The 21,002-nt window shown below is 38.6% G+C and overlaps 1 long non-coding RNA gene across 1 annotated transcript in view; it reads right to left on the bottom strand.

The window, feature by feature from the left end:
- Nucleotides 1-20,306, bottom strand: part of LOC311440012 — a 34,369-nt gene extending 14,063 nt beyond the window's left edge. Inside the window, exons 1-2 of the long non-coding RNA XR_014695152.1 lie at nt 20,195-20,306; nt 17,488-17,605 (exon numbers count right to left, since the gene is read on the bottom strand). This is a non-coding gene — a long non-coding RNA (uncharacterized lncRNA). The remainder of the gene's footprint in view (nt 1-17,487; nt 17,606-20,194) is intronic.
- Nucleotides 20,307-21,002: the final 696 nt, after the last annotated feature.

Here is a 21,002-nt window from a genome sequence, read left to right as displayed (position 1 = left end):
TCTAATACTGGGTGAGATGAATTTCATCAGATACTTTGGAAACTACAAGAATTCATAGTTTAATCAATAGTCTTTATTATGAACAATCCAATAGCATCTTAAAAACTGATATAAAGTGAGATTTTCAAAAGCCTACAGTTTTGGCCTATCTCTGCCCCCATTAAAGTCAATGGGAGTTTCATCACAGACTTACAGAAGCAGTAAAGAAGCATAAAGGGGATTATTTCAAAACATCTTTAGTGGTAAACTTCACAACTCCAGCTCAAGACTGAGTACTTTGAACAGTCTTACCCTCTATCATAAATCCTCAAACTTAAATACATTACCTCTTAAAAATATCTTCGCTCTTTCTGTGTATTTCCAAGGTATGAAAGTGAGTTGCATAGATAAAGCTACTTTGGATCCATATATTTACTATGAGTAGTTTTACAGAGCTATAAGCTAAATAAGAAAGCAGAGATTTCTGTCTGCCCTCCCCTCCCCCAATCACTATTCAAGTAATTAATTTTGTTAGAACAAGTCTTAAAATTTCCCTCATTGTTATACTTTGCTATTTTAACTAATATGTGACTTCAGACCTTGTATACTAAATTTAGGCTACACAGGTGTGCATTAACTTTAGTTTAACATGACTGCAAGACTGTATTCAGAGCAAAGAGGACTATACCAATTGCCTCCTATGCAGTTTATTTCTACCAGGGCAAAACTAATGTATTTGAGATGACAGACAATGAGGTCACAGAAGTATTATTAAACTCAAACATTTTGATCAGAAACATTTTCTGCTACAGCTGGAAATGCTCATGAATTCTACCATATATTTTTGTCATTTCTATCATATTCTATTACATGACATATTCCATAATAATGAGTATGAATTCTGTTATCTTTGGGAAGACTACTACATAGGTCATTCCAACTCTACCCTTACAATTCTTCTATTCAAACTTAGCATAATAGACATGTATCCAGCTACAATATATGACCAGAGATTGACCTTCTGTGTTAGCCCATCTTCAGCAAGAAAAACTGTTCAGCAGCAGTTGATAAAAAGAGAGTACTCTTTTAAATGATCTAAAGGAAAAAAGTCTCTGTAAATGCAAATACAGATACGCAACTACAGTTTTAGCTCAGTGCAGCAGTCCCCTGTTTATAACCAAACACATTGACATTCAATAAACAGTGCTGCATAAAATTTCATCTCCCTGTAGGGAAAAATTTAAACTTACTTTATTATTCCTCTGGAATATTTTAAATGAGAAAAAAATGAAGATAAACTGCGGTTGACCCTAGGCATTATAAATGCCATTAAGGCTCTCGCTCTGTTAGGCCCATCTGTTGCTTTTCAGGCCAGCTATTCATTAACCTTATTAGCACTAGCCCCTATAGCCTTCAGTTGACATTTCCCTGGTTAATATGGAAAGCCCATTTCCTAGCACACATGAAGAGGCTAATTAAAGAATCTGTATGAATTCTCTAATAGATGCAGTAGGATAGAGCAATAACTCGTCTGTGTTTTTTGAGATCCAATGTGAAATTCCTTTCTATGGGCTACTGGACTATAGTGCTCTTACATATGAATATGTAGTTTTGCACAGCTACTCTCCTAATCAAATCAGCAGAAAATCAGTCTTCTTGGCATCAGTAATAATCTCTATCTGTTGCAGCAATATAAATCCAACTGGTACACTATCGAATTTGTACTAGATTTATTGATGAGCCGAAAAAACAACAGCAAATGTATTCACTCAGCAGATATACCCAGCAGCTTAAAATGATGTGAATACATAAACCATTTATCGCATTTAACCCATTGATATGAAGTCACAGGAAGGTGAATGGTTTGGTATTTAATCCCAGTGCTTCTTCACACTGGGGATTCATGCAATTTTTTACTCCCACAAAGAATATTGTGAGCAGTTTAATTTACAGAATGAGTTTAGAAGGAAATGTTTTTTCTCTCTCCATTTTAGATTAGGTACTGCAAGCATAAACAAAATTCCATATATTTCTAAACCTGCACACAATAAACCAAATGTGTCAGAAAGCAAACAAAACAAAATCCTTCCATGTCATAGAATGGGTGGCAACACCAGACATTCTTTCATGCATTAAAAAGGAATGATGAATACTTTTCTGTCAAGAGGTTGTTTGCAATTATTTCTGAAAAGACAAAAAGTGAAAGTAAATGAATTAATAGGTTAAACTAGACAGGGACAGTTATTCAGTAGCCTTCTTCGGCATCCTCTTGGCATTTCTGTTTCTTCTTGTATCTGTGGTAATACAAGGTAATTTTCAGATCATTTTTTCCCATAAGTGGAATTTCAGGATAATTTATAGAGGTGCCCTATTCTTTGTGACTGGTTTATTTAGTTAGAAGGAAGTCTTTTAGAATTTTAAGGCTAAAATTCAGACTGTCCTTCCTAAAAACACGCAATTCAGCAATTCAGCAATGTAATTAATTAAAAATGAGATCTGACCTACAGACACAATTACATTTACTGTAGTTAGAATGTACTAGAAGGCATATGGCTGCCCCAGTCCCTTTTTCTTCAAGGTGATAGTCATCAAGTATTCCACCTCTGTTAATCATTGTGTGTCACTTCTGGTGAAGTTTTCTGTCTCTACCATACCTCTGCTAACCCTCTGTAAGACACAGCTTCTCTTTTCTCATTCAAATCTTTTTCAACCATCAACAGACCAGCATTAGTTGGTATGAAAAAAAAAAAGAAAAAAAAAAAAAAAGAACAAGAATAGTCATAAACATTACAGATCTTATCCAAAACTGAGCGAAATCAGTGGAAAGATTCACAGAAAATTCACACGGCTTTGGAGTGCGTTGAGTGTCTTGCATAACGATACGTGTCACTGATAATGTTATCTCTGCACACCATGCAGGTCAGAACCACAGATCCACTTACTCCTATCCCCTCAGTGGGATGGGCAAGAGAATCTGAAAGGTAAAAGTGTGAGAACCCATTGGTTGAGATAAAGACAATTTACTAGGTAAAGCAAAGGCTGTGCATGCAAGCAAAGCAAAACAAGGAATTCATTCACTTCTTCCCATCAGCAGGCAGGTGTTCAGCCACTTCCAGGAAAGCAGGGATCATCACGGAAAATGGTTTATTAGGAAGACAAACAACATCACTCCAAACGTTCCCAGTTCTTCCTTCTTCACCCCAGCTTTATTGCTAAGCATGGCATCATATGGTATGGAGTATCCCTTTGGCCAGTCTGGGGCAGCTGTCCTGGCTGTGTCCTCTCACAGATCCTTGTGCACCCCCAGCCTCTTCACTGGCAGGATAGCACGAGGAGCTGAAAACTCCTTGGCTCTGTGTTAGCATTTCTCTGCAACAACTAAAACATCTGTGGGTTATCAGCACCACTTTCATCAAAAATCCAATACACAGCACCATATGAGCACATACCAAGAAAACTAATTCTCTCCCAGCCAAAACGAGGACACCTCCTCCTGGACACCATTATCCACTGGGATGATCTCTCTCAGCTCAGTGTCTTGACTTACACACACCTGGGAACAAAGCCTTCACCTTTATTCCCTCAAAGAAGCGTTGATACTCACAAACCGTAAGTAAATAAAATGTTACATCACAGAAACTATTTAAAAATTGTGTTTTATCACAATTTCTATTGGAATTTTTACCAATGATGGATAAAATCTAAAGATGCAGTTCAAGTTTGATAAGCACCTCAAAGCTTGTATGCCTGTCTGAAATTTCTTGACTACAAATTCTGAATGATTTATACCTGTTAATTTTAGCTGGAAACTTTAGGAGAAAAACCTGTCTCTTGAGTCACGATGCAACTGTGAAAACTCAAAGATAATCATTAAGCATAAAAAAAAAAAAAAAAAAAAAAAAAAAGAGAGAGAGAGAAAAACAACCAAATTTCTTCAAAACTCAGAAACAGGTTTAGATTATCTTTTTCAGATCTGATTCAGGAAATACTTTAAGAAATTGATTGTCTCTTCCTTTATTTAACCCACTGCTTTTAGTTGGTAATATTATTGTAATTGTTAATATTAAAAATACCCTACAACATATTACAAAATTTGCCTAGCATTTCAATGAGACAGAGAGAGAGATGAAAAGAATAGAAAGTTTCTGCCTGCTCCTCTGCCTTCACTCCTCTGCAATGTGATGAGCAGCAAGCTGGAACTCAGTAATGGAAAAACTCTCCCAGTGCTGGTGCAACAGATGTTTTTAAAATGCTTAGACTCCCAGAGATAACTACATCAGATCCCTCACCCTAACAGAACAGCATATTACCCAGGAATCATAAAACAGCTTTTATGTGAGATTTCACATAAAAATAGAAGGTACAAAAAAGAAAAGTTTCACACCTAGGAAGCTACTGTCTTTTTTACTCAATGTAATTACTTCCTTTTTTTCCTGCATATGCAGCTCTTCCAGTTTATGCAGCTGTGACAGTACATTTATCAATTTGCTGGCATGAAGTTTGTGCTTTTCCTTAACTTGCATAATGCTACCTCACAATGCAGTTCCTAATTTAAATCAAGATTCTTTTACAAAGCTCAGTACCTACATACAAAAAATCTCTGTGCCTCATCCTTTATAGCAGAACAAAGATAAAATATAGGAAGTATGAGAAAAATACACATTCATATTCCCATTTTTAGATGATATTGTCTTCTTGTACTTCTGCAGTTCTTTGTTCTCCACCAGAGTGAGGCTAAGCACAAAATACCACCCAACTAATTCTTGTTAGTGCTGTCAAGAACTACCAGGTAAGTACGAAATCTGAATATTGCATACTATTCTTTTTTTCTTTTTTTTCCAATTAGAAGAATAAGTTATCTGCTTATTTCTACCAGCAAATGAAAGAAAAACTTGGAGTTTGTGATTCTATTTCAAAACAATTGTTCACAGAGTTTGGACTCTATTGGAATGTAAATATTTTCTTTGGGGAATTGGAAGTTCATCTTCTTTCCAGGAGAATTTAATACATATTTCTTAAATAATCTATTTGAATGCATTTTACTCAAAGACCAAAGAAGCTCCTTCCACATAGAAAAAGAAGAGAGCATGTCTCTCAATCTTACAGGAATTGAAGAGATGGACTGTCAAGGTTTTAAATGTGCAGGGGGCAGGTGAGTTTGTCCTGCTTATAGCAAAAAAAGCAACCCAATAACAACCACAAAGCCTTCCTTGTGAGCTAAGTTATGTAAATTGAAGAATGCCCTTACTGTCAGCAGGTATATTATTTCGAAGAAGACAGACAACTGTGTTAATCTCCCTTCTGCTTAATCCCTGTCTCTCCACAAATCATTGTGTCGACAGTTTAAACTGATTTAGATGTGACTGAAATCAAGAAAAGGAGATAGTCTCAGGATGCTGAGGTTGATGCAGGCCTTCAAGAGGTAATTTTGTTTGTGGTAGAGAGAGAGCGCGGGAGAGAGAGTAAATCTAACAAATCTAACAAAGCAGCCCTCTGGCCCAGCCCTGAGGATCAAATCCAATTCTACCAAGATACACATTAAGCCCTGTCTATCACAGCTTTGCCCTTGAAAAGACAAATAATGATGAGATTCACCTCGTTGTGCTTGTCTCTGGAGGGAAGACGCAAAAGACATTTAAGGAACCTGAACTATTGCTCATTTTGAGTACCTTATATTATTTAATTGTTATTATCTTAGGGTGGAGGTAAAAAAGCAGTTAACACTCTTAATTTAACCACTTGCTATCCCTTAAATAAGAAGCAATAATCACTAGAGTAATAGATGTAGTCAATAATCAAGAAAGCTGTGGTTGGTAGAACAGTGGCTCATACATTATGCATCTTGACCAAATTATTTATTGCAAACTGCAGCTTTTGTACTTCTTTTAGGTGAAAAGGACCAATTTCTACTTAATGGTGTGCTGAAAATCATTGTGGAAAATGTTCTCAAAAGACTGCTGTGAACCAAAAAAAGCCCCGGTGCAACTTTGAATATTTAATTTAATCATTTTCTGATAGTATAAAAGTTAGATTCAGTCATTTTCCCTCTGTGCCTAGACTCTGTCAAAACCAGTCCTTTAGCACTATTTTTCAGTACTTAATAGTCAAGTTTTAGATGAAAGAGGTCCTTTTTCAATAAGGATTACTAGCATGCCGCTCTTGAAGTTTTTAAAACAGAAATTCTATCATTTAATCATTTCAGCTTTAACTCTTATCTGATCAAATTAGCATTTGCAAGACTGCACCTAAAATAACAAAAATTGTCTTTGGAATAATCTTCAATGCAAAGAAAATTATAATTACCTAGGTGGTCTGCATGATCACAGCTTGCAAACCTGTCTTAGTCAAAAACTGGAAAATTAATTAGTTAATGTTAGTGATACTCTTTGAAGATGAATAGTTCTATGAAAGTGCTAAGAATTATTAGAGTTATTAGATAGCACAATTAACTGCTACACACAATTTAAAAAATTGAAGTAATTCCACTGAACTAAAGGGGATGCCATTATTTTCAATTCTTTGGGCCAGCTCCTCAGGGTCCAGCTGATGTGTAGAGGTGAAAGCAAAAGAAAATCTGTGGAGATCATCAGTATACAAGACCATGGGGCTCTTTAGGAATGACCAAAAGGGTACAGGACTCAGCATGAAGCAGTGGCCAGAAGCTATGCTTCAACTGAGGGCTGCAAAAGCACAATCCTCCCTGTTATGCTGACAAGTACCTTCCCCTTTCTGTGGGGTCTCTCACACTAGAAAAGAGGAGCATACAGGGAAAGAATGATATCTCACAATATGGGAAATGGAGCGTGTGTTAGTAATCCCTTTGGAACCTTTTTTAGTCTCCTCTGAAATCCTACTAGTCAACTTCAGCTGAAATTATTTCTGAGAAAAACTTGGGTTTTGACAAAATAGCTTTTTAGTGTCAAAAAAGGACTTCGTCAAAATTGCTCTGACCTATTCTAGATGTAGTAGTTCACTCCCTGGACCTTGAAGGTGCCTCTTTTGCCAGGCACTGCCTCTTTGCAGACAATGACTATGCTGTATTTCAGCACTTTTATCTGTTTGTAGCTATCCATTCATTGTGTCCTGTGGAGTATGTTTTCATGTTATTAAAACATGGCACTATGTGGTAATTACCACCTAGAGATGTATTTTATGTGGTTGAAATTGAGTTTACAACATCTGCTGTAGATTTCATTCTCAAACAAGTTTATTTACTTCATGAAATACATTTTTTTGTACATTTTTTCTTAAATGTTTTTAGATCACAGGAATGAAAGAGCTAAGAAAGTATGAGATGTAGAATACAAACTGCATGTAATAATATTAGCATATAATGGTGTAAGAATGAATTGACAAATTTAGGTTCCTTTTCAGTGAGCCAACTTTCCTGGAACTATTCATAATTCAGACATATTAGAAGAGTCCTTAACTGTGATATTTTATGGACTGTTGAATATTCATAATTCAAACTATACATTTTCTTAAGATTGCTCAAAGGAGCTGCATTGTGAAATTTCTGTCCACTGATTGCTCCATCACACACAAAGAACTGATTGTGTTTGCAGAATCAGAAATGAGTTTTTGCCACTACTTTCTCATCGGTTTTAAAATTCACTTGATGAAAACATATTGTTCAGTGAACTACATTGCATGTATACCTGCAACAATATTCTAACATTATTGTGCAAGTGAAAAACAATCGAAATTTTACTGTTTTGCATGTGCTGTTTTGTTTTTGGTTTTGAGAATAATTAATAGAAGTTTATAGTTTTTCAACTGAATTCCTTTCATAAAGTGTAGATGTTATGAATGATTGTGGGTATGTCTTCACTGGACGAATGTTTCAGTCAATGCACACACAAAAGACACTGAAAGCCACTAAAGATACAGGCTCATGAAAATGAAAAAACAAACAAAGAAAAACATCATTGCAAGAGAGTTTGTGTTTGCAGAGATCTAGGAAACGTAGTGATAATTAAACATAGTAAGAGGAAGCCTCAAAGTTAACTGCATAATTGGAAACACAGAAGAAAGCTGTGACAACCTCGTTGCTGAGGTATTTCTGTCAAGGAATTATCACTGGAGAGATATCCAGGGCTCTGCACTGCACTGGGATCAATGAGTACAGGCAATGGCCACCTTAAGTTGCCTGTGGTAAATGCAACCGCTTTAGTGACTACAGAACAGTGAATGGGATGTCTGCAGTGGCTGAGCAATCCCAAGCCTTGTAGCACCAGACATACAATAATGATGGCACTAGACAAGAATGCCCTTCATGTTGTCTTATTTGCCCTGATGCTACATTTATAACTGGATGCTGGGTATGGAAACATTAATAATTCACCTTTCCAAATGCAAGTAAGTAATAAAGGAGTTGTCTCTAGCTCATGGATGAGATGCAAAAGCACAGCATTGTCATTAAATTTGATCAATGTTCATGCTTCCTGTTCAGCACTGAAAACTTGTCTTCATGAGACTGAGCACAACGACTGTGATAAGGGGAAGGTTCCCAAAGCCATATTATCTCATGGCACAGTCAGGTACATTCTGTAGAGCAACAAGAGATTTGGGCAATTTCTGCTGGCCTTTATGCTAGGCTAACAAAATGCTGCATCTATCAAAGAAGAAAGACTAGAAGGAAATGGCCCAAAAGGTTAAAATATTTCAAAGAACAACTTGCATAAATACAGCTAACATTCACAAAGTGCGATGATAACCAAATCACCATTTGTCACCAAAAAAAAACAAAAAAACAAAAAAACAAAAAAAAACAAAAAAAAAAAAAAAAAAAAACACATGTGGGCTGGATATTGCAGTATTAAGCCTTGCAATTAATCTGCTTATTAAACTGCTTACTACTACCTTTGTCTGGCACTAACTTCGTTGGAACTGCTGTACTTTATGCACTAAGTGGAACTGAGGAAATAATCAACTTATACTGGTGATGGGAAAATTATGCCAACACATTCCTATGCAATAGCACTCACCAGAAGAAACAGGGCCTGAGTGGAAGACAAAGGGTATGACCTGCACTGAATGCAATGCTCCAGACAGGAACTGTCAAATCCCCTTCACCTGATCCTCCCAGCAGCTCTTGGACACTGCACTGAAAAATTTGTTCACCTGCACGCCATGGAGGTGAGAAGGGAAGCTGACATCTCAAGATTATTTTATTACCCAAGCAGGTTTTCTGCTCTAACCATGGTATGTAGCAAAAACCTAGTTCTGTATCATAGAATTAACGATTCACAATAGGATTCTTTCCAACTGTGTATGATGGGAAAGACCTAACTTAATATCTTCTTGATCACATTGTAAGTCTTAATAAACTGATAAAAGTAATTACAGATGATTAGTGTTGTTGATGTAATACTCTTACACTTCTGTAAGGCCTTTGACTTACCACATTTTGATTATGAAATCAGAGCAACACAAAGCCAATATGAAACCCATTAAAGGATTAAAACTGTCTGATAGTTTGTTAAAGGGGTATGAAGAGCTCCAAGCTTCAAACATCTATCTTTGGTTCCCTCAGTTCTTTCATAAGCAAAAGAGAGAAAAAAGAGGAACTTTTTCAGAGCAAATGTAACTTGTAAGCTTCAAAACAGCTTTGGGAAGAAAAAATTTGGTACTGCAATTCCATGAGGAACTCTGAAGACTAAAAACTGAGATAACTAAAGTTAAAGTGCACCAGAAAGAAAAGGTAAAATAAACATCATCATTTGCTTCAAGAGTGGATAGCAGTTATTTTTAAATGTATGTTGTATGATATATCTATGATTAAGCATAAGTACATTACTAACAGACTTAGAGAGGACATGAAAGTGTGCATGAAAAGGCAAACAATATGGACAGATCACTAATACTAAGGTTGGCTCACCTACTAAAATGAGCACCTGGGCAAGCCACTTGGTGTGGCTTTTTGCACTTCTTACTGCATTCAATATGGTCAAATGTAGCCATACTTACAGAATGGGAGAATCTGTCTCCTACCTGAGGATATGGGCATTAAGAGATGTAACCATCTGCACACAACCCCCACGTGAAACAGTGAGCTCAAAATCAGACACACACAGACTTTGTATGAATAAAAAGGATATTTGTTAGGAATAGGTATGATATCCATATTTCTGTACTTGGCAGTAGTGCAAATACCTACAGGGATATTGTGTTGTCCAATTTCAAGACCTGCAGTATTATAAGGGTGTTAATAACAGAAAATGTTTATTGAAGATTACTGATTGGAAAATACTTCCCACAGCACATGTCCTTTGGTAAGTACTTTATTCTGTCTTAGTAAAGGGCAGGTTAGGGGATGGCAAGCTCAAAGTCTCTGTACCTACATGACAAACAGGTACTTCATAAGAGAAGATTCATAGGTCTAGTTGGTAATTCTGTAATGAGATCAAATGATCTAGATGAAGCAAGCCAAATTCAGATCAAATATAAAGCACTAAAGACTAATAAAACATTAAAATAATTTGCTACTGATTATGGCAGACTTATCTCTGCAAATGCTTTCAACAAGATTGGCCATTGTTCTAAATGGAACACTCTAGTTCAAATGGGAATTAATTCAAAAATCTCTGATGGGCTATGTTATGGAGGAGGTCACAGTAAACGATCACAATGGTTCCTCCTGGCCTTTATAATCTATGAATCTCTGAACTTGGTTCAATAAAATGAGTTCAGCTTCCTTGCTGCAGGCACGCCAGAAAATGGAGAAGACTTTCTCCCGTTCCTACCAAATAAGCTCCTATTCCAAGCTCCCAGCAAACAGACCACTGAAATAAATTAATGTTCATCTTGACACAGCTAGTTGGTGCGTGAATCTGAGAAATCTATCTTGGCTGTTTTATGTTTAGGTATCTTGGGCCAGAATTAAAATGAAATGTAATTACCTAAAAGAGGCAGTCCTCAGGGACAGGACACAGCTGACTGTTAGTCCAGTCCAGTCCCAAACCTACACAATGCACATAAGCATTCTCTATAATCAGTCAAAAGATTTAAGCATTGACTGCAGATCCAATTCTCAGTGTCCAGGACAGCTGGGTTGACTCACTGCCTGATGGGCCTTCCTTCCTCACCGACTATGGTGTACCATAAATGCCTTGCACAAACTGAACACTCAGCTTTCAGACAGCTAAACCTGAGAGTATGTGGTTAAGTGTAAAATTCTCTTTCAGACCCTCAGTTGTTGCCCAAAACTGGTGTTGCAACTGAAAACAGGGGTATATATACCATCTGGATGGAAACAGTTAGAAGACTGATCAGGCCAGGCCAGGTTCAAACTACAAAATAACACTTAATGAGATTGCCACTCATTAACAATACACATTTCCAATGGTTACGTCTTACTGACTGTCAATAATTATCAGTACATATTCAAAACATTTAGACCTTAACAGTCATATCCTCAATTAGCTGTGGTTACACAGTGCCACAGAGCTGATGTGGTACGTTTACCTATATGACTGCTGTGGTCCTCCCAGACTGAAATGATGAGTCTCTTCAGCAGTCCCCAGATATCTGTTAGGCTTTTGATGTGCATGGGGCTAAGATCTTGGAAAACAAAATAGTATTAAATTAAAAGCACTTGACCCAGAAATTTTATTTAAATAATAAAAAAAAGGTGCTATCTGTCGTACTTCTTAAGTTTTGATTCTCAGTGCCTCCATGGGAAGGGTCTGGCAAAGCCAGGGAGTCACTGCCCAGCAAACAAGAGCCCCTGGGGGGCTGAGCCTGGGGGAAGCTGTGGGAGCAGGGAGCAGTAGCATGTGGTGAGGAAACACATAAAAGTAAAGCCAAATAGACCCCACTCAGCTGCAGTAAGGTCACATGCAATGTCCTTATGACCTACTGGGATATTGGAGGTGTGAGCACAGCACCAGTGAAAAGGGACTTCTTTTACAGTTTTAAAGATATGGAAACCTATCAATGATAATTATATTAATTTGAATTGATAGTGCTAATATTATTGTAACTGGATTAATGACAACTGGTTGTTGTATTTTGATTAGATTGCCAAAACTTGATTAAGACAGTTTATTTTTGCCTCTGCATATGGAGTGTATTCCATTTTTCCTCATAAGAAGATTTGGAATTTAAGACTTCTGTCAAAGCTGAAATTTCTTCAACTAGAAATTCATGGGGAAAAATAGGATTGCTCAATGACACGTTGCAATGGTGAAGATGAAAAAAGAAATTGAAAACCACCCTGTAACTGTAAGAGAGCTGTCCTGCAAAACAGACATCAAGTAAACAAAAGATTTCCGTTTTGTTAAATGCCTGAATAAATGCGAGATTAAAGCATCTATTCATTCATCTTTCATGAATATGTTACTTGATTTGTAGATAACTTAATTTACAATGTAAATCTAAAATCATCTAAAGTACTAGCCTAAGACCTATTCAAATCATTTGGGGATTTTTTACTGACTTCAGTTACCTCATCCTTAACACTATGGGTAAAGGACACCAAAACCAACAAATGTTCCAGCTTTCTGCAATTACTACATGTTATTGCTTCCTGCTGAACCAGATAACCAAAAGCTTTCCAAATAGATGGCTTGTGTGTACCAACACAGGTGCTATCACTGATCCATCATTGCTAATCTAAAACTTCAGATCTGTTTGTGGGGATGAAATTCCTTCTAGATACAGTGTTTGGTTGTCAGCAACCACAACAGCCCTTCTGCTGAATAGAAACATCTCATATTTCTGCACTGCATATGAGAGTCAGGGAAGACAAATCTTTGAGAGCACTGAAAGTTGTTAAAGTTGTACTGAACACTTTGAATTCAAAAACACATAACTCAAGTCTATCTAGAAGACACCGATGTGCAGATCCTTGCAGCAACCTAATGAGAAATCAAGAATGACTAAAGGACCTTTGAAGGCTGTAGAAAGGACAACAGTGTAGGAGATGAGATGTGTGCTCTACCTTTTCACCTGAGTTAGAAGATACTTTTTTCACTGGCATGGTGATGGAAACAGGCATCCCAGTCAATGAGAGGAAAGGGAGGAATCCAATCAGCAATTACCATTCATCATCACAATGTCAGCTGATGTTCACAAAGCTGGAGTCAAGAGACACAAGGAAGCATCTGGTCATCACAAGAAAGGAAGCATAAAACAGGATAAGAAATGTGGTAAAAACACTAGAAAAAAAATCCACAAAATTGGTATTCCCTAACAAATAATCTTGAGATTCAGTTTTGAGTAAAAGTAACCTGAGAAATCACAGAAACATGTTAGCAACCAGCTGAAGAAACATCTCTGTTTACTAATTTGAAAAGTAAATGACATTAAAAGACATACTGGTTGACTTAATCCTTTCAGTTTCTGTAACTTTTCACATAATTTGATGAAAAAGGAGCTTTCACATTCAATTTTCTAATAATCTTGCAGCCTTGACAAGAAAAAGGTAAAAACTCTGCAAAAGCTGTTGCTTTTCCCAGTGTATATGAAGCTGCTCTTAGATTGGGTGAGCTGCTGGGTGGGAAGAAAAAGAAAGATAATCTATGTGCACATTAAATACATGCAAGCACATAGCTTTCATGTGCATAGAAGTGTGTGTGTTTATATAGATAAATATCAAAAAGTGTATTTGCTACAGACAAAGCTTAGTTCAGACAGATGCCCCAAAGGAATACATTCAAGAAGGTAAAAAGAAAAAAAAAGTGCTCCAATAAGAATGCTTTTGAACACCCTGAAGTTAGCTGACAAACATCCATTTCAAACAGATTCAAACAATGCAGCATGCAGGAATGGTAGACACTTGTAGAAAACAGAACAGTTTGCAGTAGTGAGATCTGATGCACTGCCGTAGCTAAGGTAACATTTTTGAATTTAAGAATCAAAACAAAGAGCTAAAAAAAAAAAAAAAAAAGAAAAGAAAAGAAATGGATGCAGTAGTACAGCATACATGGCTTATTAATTCAGTCAAAACATTTCTGTTTTATGCCACTATTTTAACCAGAGACTTCTGATTTTTAAACACAGACTTCTGATTTTTAAACAAAGCTTCTTACTCATGCAGGGTTAGCCTGGATTTTAAATTCTCACAGAAGCAGTTTCATGTTACAGAAAACTCAATAGATGGAAAATAGATTGTTTTTCTTCGGTGATTATTTTATTCCATAGATCACGGAGTTGCTAAAGGCAGTGGGACGCTCCCCTGTGGTGCTTTTTGCTTGGTATTTGTCAAGTGAGTTGCAGAATTGTTCATCCGGTACTAATAAACAATCTCATTAATGCTGTCTGAGCCCTGCTGCCTGCTTCAGCAAATCTGTCCAAACCTTCATAGACTAGTCACCTTTACTGCAACATGCTCTCTCTCTTGTGTGCAGGGAGAACCCCTCCTCCCTGCTGCATTCCTTCTCTCCCCTACTCCCTCTTCATAGTCCCAGCCATTAAATTAACACACAAAGAATGATGTAGAGAAACCAACATATCAATTTCACAGGTGTATATTGCTCTCACAAATTACTTTACACTATGCAATACAAACCATATGATCCAGGGGACTGATCATTTTTCATCCCCCCATTATTCACAGACTTTGTTACTCAATGAAAACAGTTCATTAAAACTCCAGAGAAAGCTGATTTAAAAGCAGGGATTCAAATCCCCTTCAAGTGCACCTCAGATCTCAGTCCCCTATTTAGGAAAAGCAAATTAATTTGCTCCATTAGCCCTTCCAAAAGCAAATAAGTCTCCGGACTCATTTCTATTGTCTGATTAGTCACTCCTCAGCATGGAAAAACCTTGCCCATGTAGACAATATTTGTGTGATGGGCCCCTAGGAACTTCCATTCCAAGTAGAAGAAAGGTGAAGTAATTAGTATGTTTCTGGAGATGGTCACAGAAGCATTTAATTATTGTTGTATCTCTAAATAGGCAGGTAGGTAGATAGCCAGTTCTATTTTTCTACGAGGAAACATTTTGCTTTGAGAGTTAAAAAAACTTTAGCTTGTTTTTTCTTATCAGTTATTGTTTATATCTTATGTAGAGTCTTTACAGAGTCTTTGTGCAGTAGGTTTACAGTTCAAAAAGATATTTATCTGAGTTATTCAAGCATGACAAGAGGAACCGCTAATGACAAAATGACAAGCCAGAATACCCTTATACGAGAAGGTCTGCAGATGTAAAGGTATTGACAAGAGTGTTCAGAGCATCTATACAATGCAAATGTAGGGTCTGAAGGCTTTGAAGCCTCCAGAGTGAACAAACTCAATGCAAGAAACATCAAAATAACAAGAAGCAGAAACAGAGAACATTTCTATGCAGCCAGAAATCTCAGCTCCTCTGTTTTGAGACCTGACCTACACACAAAACATCCAGGTGACAGATTTCTTTGGGATCAGGGGCAGGCATTCATGTGTGTACATGTCACATCATCCTTTTGTTCAGCCCATGTGGGTACTGAAATTTCAGAATCCTTCTTTTACCAAATTGTGGTAGAGAGTCACTCCTTTCTGACTGAGATAGAGTGAATTCACAAAAGGTGATAGCTCCTTCTAAAGGAATATGAAAATAACTGCTTAATGAGGAGATGGGTAGCATAGTTTTCCCTTCAAACCTTGCTCAAAGCATTCAGGGCATATGGATTTTTGCAGTCCTGCCCAGGATTATTCATGCACATCAAGAAATCTCATTTTATTCTTTGTAAAATATGCATGGCAATTTTCTAATGCCAAAAGAGGGGAAAGAAGATGATTCTTTACCATTAGACTCAAAGGCTGCTTCAGAAATGAGAAGCAGAGATTTGAAAGTGGGCTGAGTTCCATTTCATAAACTTTCCTTCCACATTTTCACCTGAAACTCTGTGTCCTGCCCTGCACAGCAAACAGCTATAATATGAGAGTGACACTTAGTCAATGCCATACCTGGATATAAAACCATTCACTCAAGGCATTCAAAAATAGGAAAATCTTCATGTTCTCCCATCCCTGCTTTCTTAATTCCAGTTTAATTTTCAATACAAATTTATAAAACAAATTTTAAATACAATTATGTTTTTAAAGGAGTAACCAGAAGTGTAAAGGCACAATGTTTTTCAGTAATAAGCTTTTAATAAAGATATGTTTCCCAGACATGGGAGACAAAAATTTGGTATTCTTCAATGACTAAAATTCATGAACTTGCATGTAGGAAAGGTCCACGAAGCACATCGAAAAGTCCTGGAAAGCAATCCAATACATCCCACATTCTTAACTGAATTCAGTACTTCTGGTATCACTGGGTGAATAGGTGACTATCATCTATACACATCACCAAATCATGAAACCTCTTGAAAATGGTACCCTCTGCTGCTACTACAAAACAAAGAACAAGTGTACCATAAAAAATGCACTTGTTTGTTTTACTTGTCTCTATATGCTGAAAGGAATTTTGCAAAAGGGATTAATAAAATTAAAAGTGAACCTGTGTTTTATGGGATTATTGACCAATAGGGTGAAATAATCCCCGTGCATAATTATGCTGAATAAACAGACAATCAGCTAGGCCATTTCAATGAAACATAATCCAAAACAGTCCACCAAAAGGAGACATAAATTAAGAAACAGATTTATCATCAAATAAAACAATTTATTCCTCACATAATTTTCTTGTTATTACCATTGTCCATTTTCTTTCTCCTCATTCATGCTCATTTTGCCAAATCCAATTTCACTTTATTTGTTCCCTTCTCTTATTTCTGTGTTGTGTACTATCTAGTCATTTCCACACTTTTCATGTCATATCTGTTCTCCATTTTTTCCTTTATAATTCCAATCTAAAGAATTTCCCACACTCTTCATCTCTTTCCTACACAGTGATTCACTAGGTTTCTGCAATCTCCTCTATACACAGTCTACATATTCTACCCAATCTTCTATCATGAACATGCATTTCAAGTACTATTGTTTTCATTTTTCTGCTGAATCACATCCAGCTAAACTCATGCTACATTGTTCTGCTTCCTAGTTTTTAATCCCAATAGACATTAGCAACATATCACAAATTTCTTGCTAAAATGTCAACCATTTCACAATTTAAAAAAATAAAAATAAAAAAAAATCACAGATAAGGAAGTCAAATGCTTGGTATGACTGATATTAATGCTTTCAGCAACACTGAGCAACCGAAGGGAGGATCTCAAACACAACCTATTAAATATCAGCAACTTAGAAAAATATTGCATTCCTCACTTGACATTTGTTCAACTGCTTACATTTCATACTGGTATGGATTCACACATGCATGACCCTGATGACTTTGAACAAGGCACATCTACACTGCACGTCAGAACCCTGGTTTTGCAGTGACTGCCACATGTCTTTCAGGCAACATTCAGGCAAAAAGCTCAGGTCTGCAAGCAGTAAAACTATATCTGGGTAGTGCCGCATCTGACCAAATAAGCTCCATCTGCCTTGCATGATTGAATTACAGTGTAATACAGCTACGCTTCACTCCTCCTGAGCCCCTGGGTCCTCTCTGATCTGATGTTGTCCATAGGCTTACCTAAGCCAGTTCAAGTATCTCTCTCTGTACATGATGTAGTTGAGCTCTTAAAATTACAAAGGACAACCATTCTTCATTCTTCTCTTCTTTGGCAGTGTGGCTGATGGGCTTCCATTACCTGGAAAAAATCAAATGTGAATCCACATCAATAAAAAGGATATACTTTTGTAATATTTAAATAATAGTTAGGTGTTAAGTATATATATTCTTTTTACTATTGTTATATAGCAAGAATTTCCGGGGACCCTGATAAATCTGTGAACCTACAAGAAGAATGTCTTTGTGACAAGGAACATATAAGAACTGCATTGAATTCCATCTAGAAAAGTATCACTGAGATGCTATGGTTTTTGAGATGTCTTAAAGAATCTGTATCTGAAAAAAAATTGCTAAGTTGTCTTGATGAGCACCTTAAAAGCTTTAGTTGCCTAAGAAAGGTTATCCACAGACAAGCAGTACATCACGGTCATGTGAACAGGAATTTTTGGCAGCAAAAACAATTCACTGTTTGACAGCATAGGTGGAGTCACCTCTAAATTGAACATTAAAGACTGTAACAAACATCACAGAAGGCACAGGTACCCCTCTTCTTCACAATCCAAGTATGTAGAATTTATTACAGTGAGATCCTGTACTGTACTACTGTTTATGTTATGTATTGTCTTATTATCAAAAAAGTGTAATTGTAATATTTGATCTGCATTTTATGTTTATTTTTAGCTAGTTTGGTTATCTGCCTTTGAGGTTTAATTGTAAAATTCTGATGCAGAAGACTGATCCCATTCTGGGTAACACACAGATTTCTGTACCTCAGCATCAAGACTCATCAGTCCTACTAAGGATTTGTAATATAACTCATTTTATGTCAGTAAGCTAATCTAGCATACACAAACACCAGACTACCCCCAATGCTTGTGCTCCACAGCAGTGCTGTCAGGCAGTGTCTATACAGGCACAGCACATTTGATCTGCCAGCCCTGCACTGCCCCAGAGGACAGGATAATACCCCTAATTCACTACTGACTCACAGGCCAGCTGTCTCCTTATGCAAGAATCAGAGAATCACAGAATGATCTGAGTTGGAAAGGACCTTAAATATCATCTAATTCCACTTCTCCTGTCATGGACAGGGACACCCACCACCATACCCGGGTGCTCAAAGCCCCATCCAGCCTAGCCTGGAATGACAGTCACAGAACTTTGTGTGGCAAACACCACACGGCCCTGATATTACTGCCTGTGTGGATCCACCACACCTGTAACTACAGTACATAGTTACCTCTCTTCCATTTCTTAGCAGGTTGGCCATGGCTAGCTGCCAGACACCCACCCAGCTGCTCTCACACATCCTCTCCTCAACGGGACCAAGCGGTGAAAATAAAATGAAAAAACTCATGGGCCAAGAAAAAGACAGGGAGATCACTTGCTCAGTTACCATCATGGGCAAAACAAACTTGACCTAGGAGAAATTATTTTGACTGACTACTAATTAAAATAAATTTGAGTAGTGAAAAACGGACAAATCACCACAAGCCCTTCCCCTCGCCCCATCCCTTTCACTTCCTCATTCCCAGCTCCCTCACCTCCTCCTCCCCAAGCCATGTAGTAGGCTGTGGTCAGTCCATAATGTGTCCTCTCTGCTGCCCCATCCTCCTGTCGTGGTTCCGCTCGAGTGGGCAGCCGAGCTCCACCACAGCCACTCTCTCACTCCCCTCCTCAAAGAGGAATGGGGAGAATATATGTGAAAAAGGGCTCAAAGGTTGAGATAAGGATGAGAAAATCATGCAGTAATTATTGTAATGGGCAAAACAGACTCGGCATAAGGAGATAGTAAGATTTATTGCTTATTACTAACAAGCTAGAGAAGTGAGAAACAAAGGAAAGAAAGCAAAAGCACCTTCCCCCCCATCCACCCTCTTCCACCTCCTCCCCCTGAACAGCGCAGGGGAACGGGGGAATGGGGGTTATGGTCACTCTACAGCACTTCCCTGCCGCTCCTTCTCGGTCACTCTTGTCCCCTGTGCTGTGGGGTCCCACCCATGGGACACAGTCCTTGATGAACTGGTCCAGCATGGGCTTCCCACAGGCAGCAGCTCTTCCAGAGCTGCTCCAGATATGGGTCCGTACCACGGGGTCCATCCCTCAGGAGAAAACTGCTCCAACCTGGCTCCCCCACGGGCAGCAGCTCCTGCCAGGTCACCTGCTCCTGAGTGGGCTCCTCTCCACGGGCTACAGGTCCGGCCCGGAATCTGCTCCAGCAGGGGTCTTCCACAGGCAGCAGCCTCCATCGGTGCAGTGCCACCTGCTCCACTGTGGTCTCCTCCACAGGCTGCAGCGTGGAACCCTGCTCCACCGTGGTACTGCATGGGCTGCAGGGGGACATCCTGCTTCACCATGGTCCTCACCACAGGCCGCAGGGGACTTCTGCTCCGGTGCCTGGAGCACCTCTCCCCCTCCTGCTGCACTGACCTTGGCGCCTGCAAGGCTGTTCCTCACTCCTCTTACTCTCCCGGCTGCTGTGTGGCACAGCGTTTTTTTCCCTGTCTTAAATATGCTCTCACAGAGGCGCAAAACAACTTCGCTTATTGGCTCAGCTCTGGTCAGCAGTGGGGCCCTTACCAAACATGGGGCAGCTTCTAGATCCTTCTCACAGAAACCTCCCCCTGCTACCAAAACCTTGCCACGTAAACCCACTACATCTCCTCACCTTTTCCCCTCCTCCAGTATGCTTCCCATGGACTGCAGTCCTTCAGGATAAACCTGCCACAGTATGGACTGTCCATGGGTCATGGTTTCCTCAGGAAATACCTTCCTGCTCCAGCACAGGGTCCTCCACCAGCCACAGTGTGGGTATTCTCCGTGGCCTGCAGGGGGGTCTCTACTCTGGTCCCTGCAGTACTACCTCCCCCTCCTTCTGTGATCTTGGTGGCTACAGGGCCCTTTCCCTCACTTTTCACTTGTCAATACCTACATGCCATGTTTTACTCTTTCTCAAACACTTTTTTTTTTTTTTTTGGCTGCTGGGCTCAGCTGTGCCCTGCACTGGGGCCATTGGAGGCAACTGGAACCAGCTGTGCCCAGTATTGCGCAGCCCCAGCCTCTCCTTACAGGGGAGTCCTCAGCCCTGCAGCCCTGCTGCAAGCACATGGGCACAGACACACAACACATTTTTATTTTTATTTTTATTTTACATTAGCCCTGTGGTGGAGACACACTGTTTGTTTGTTCCCAGATTTGAACACAAAGAGATGTTAAATGTGTCACCCCAGATCTTAACACCCCCAAAGTGTGACAGAACAACCTCAATAGGTGATTATAGCTTGTTGTCAGCCAGAAATTTCCACAGGGTCTGTCAGTTTTATGTGATTTACGTTGGCTAAGGCTGTGAACCATGAATAGAAGCAGCATTAGTTGAGGGTTATGCACAAACACAGCTGAGCAGGATTTGCTTGCCATTTATTTAAGCATCTTTCTATGTTTTTGTCTTTTTGTCCATGACCACGGAGATACATGCT

This window comes from Aythya ferina (assembly GCF_964211825.1).
Source record: "Aythya ferina genome assembly, chromosome: 1".
Lineage (NCBI taxonomy): Eukaryota > Metazoa > Chordata > Aves > Anseriformes > Anatidae > Aythya > Aythya ferina.
This window is presented reverse-complemented; position numbering and strand designations above follow the sequence as displayed.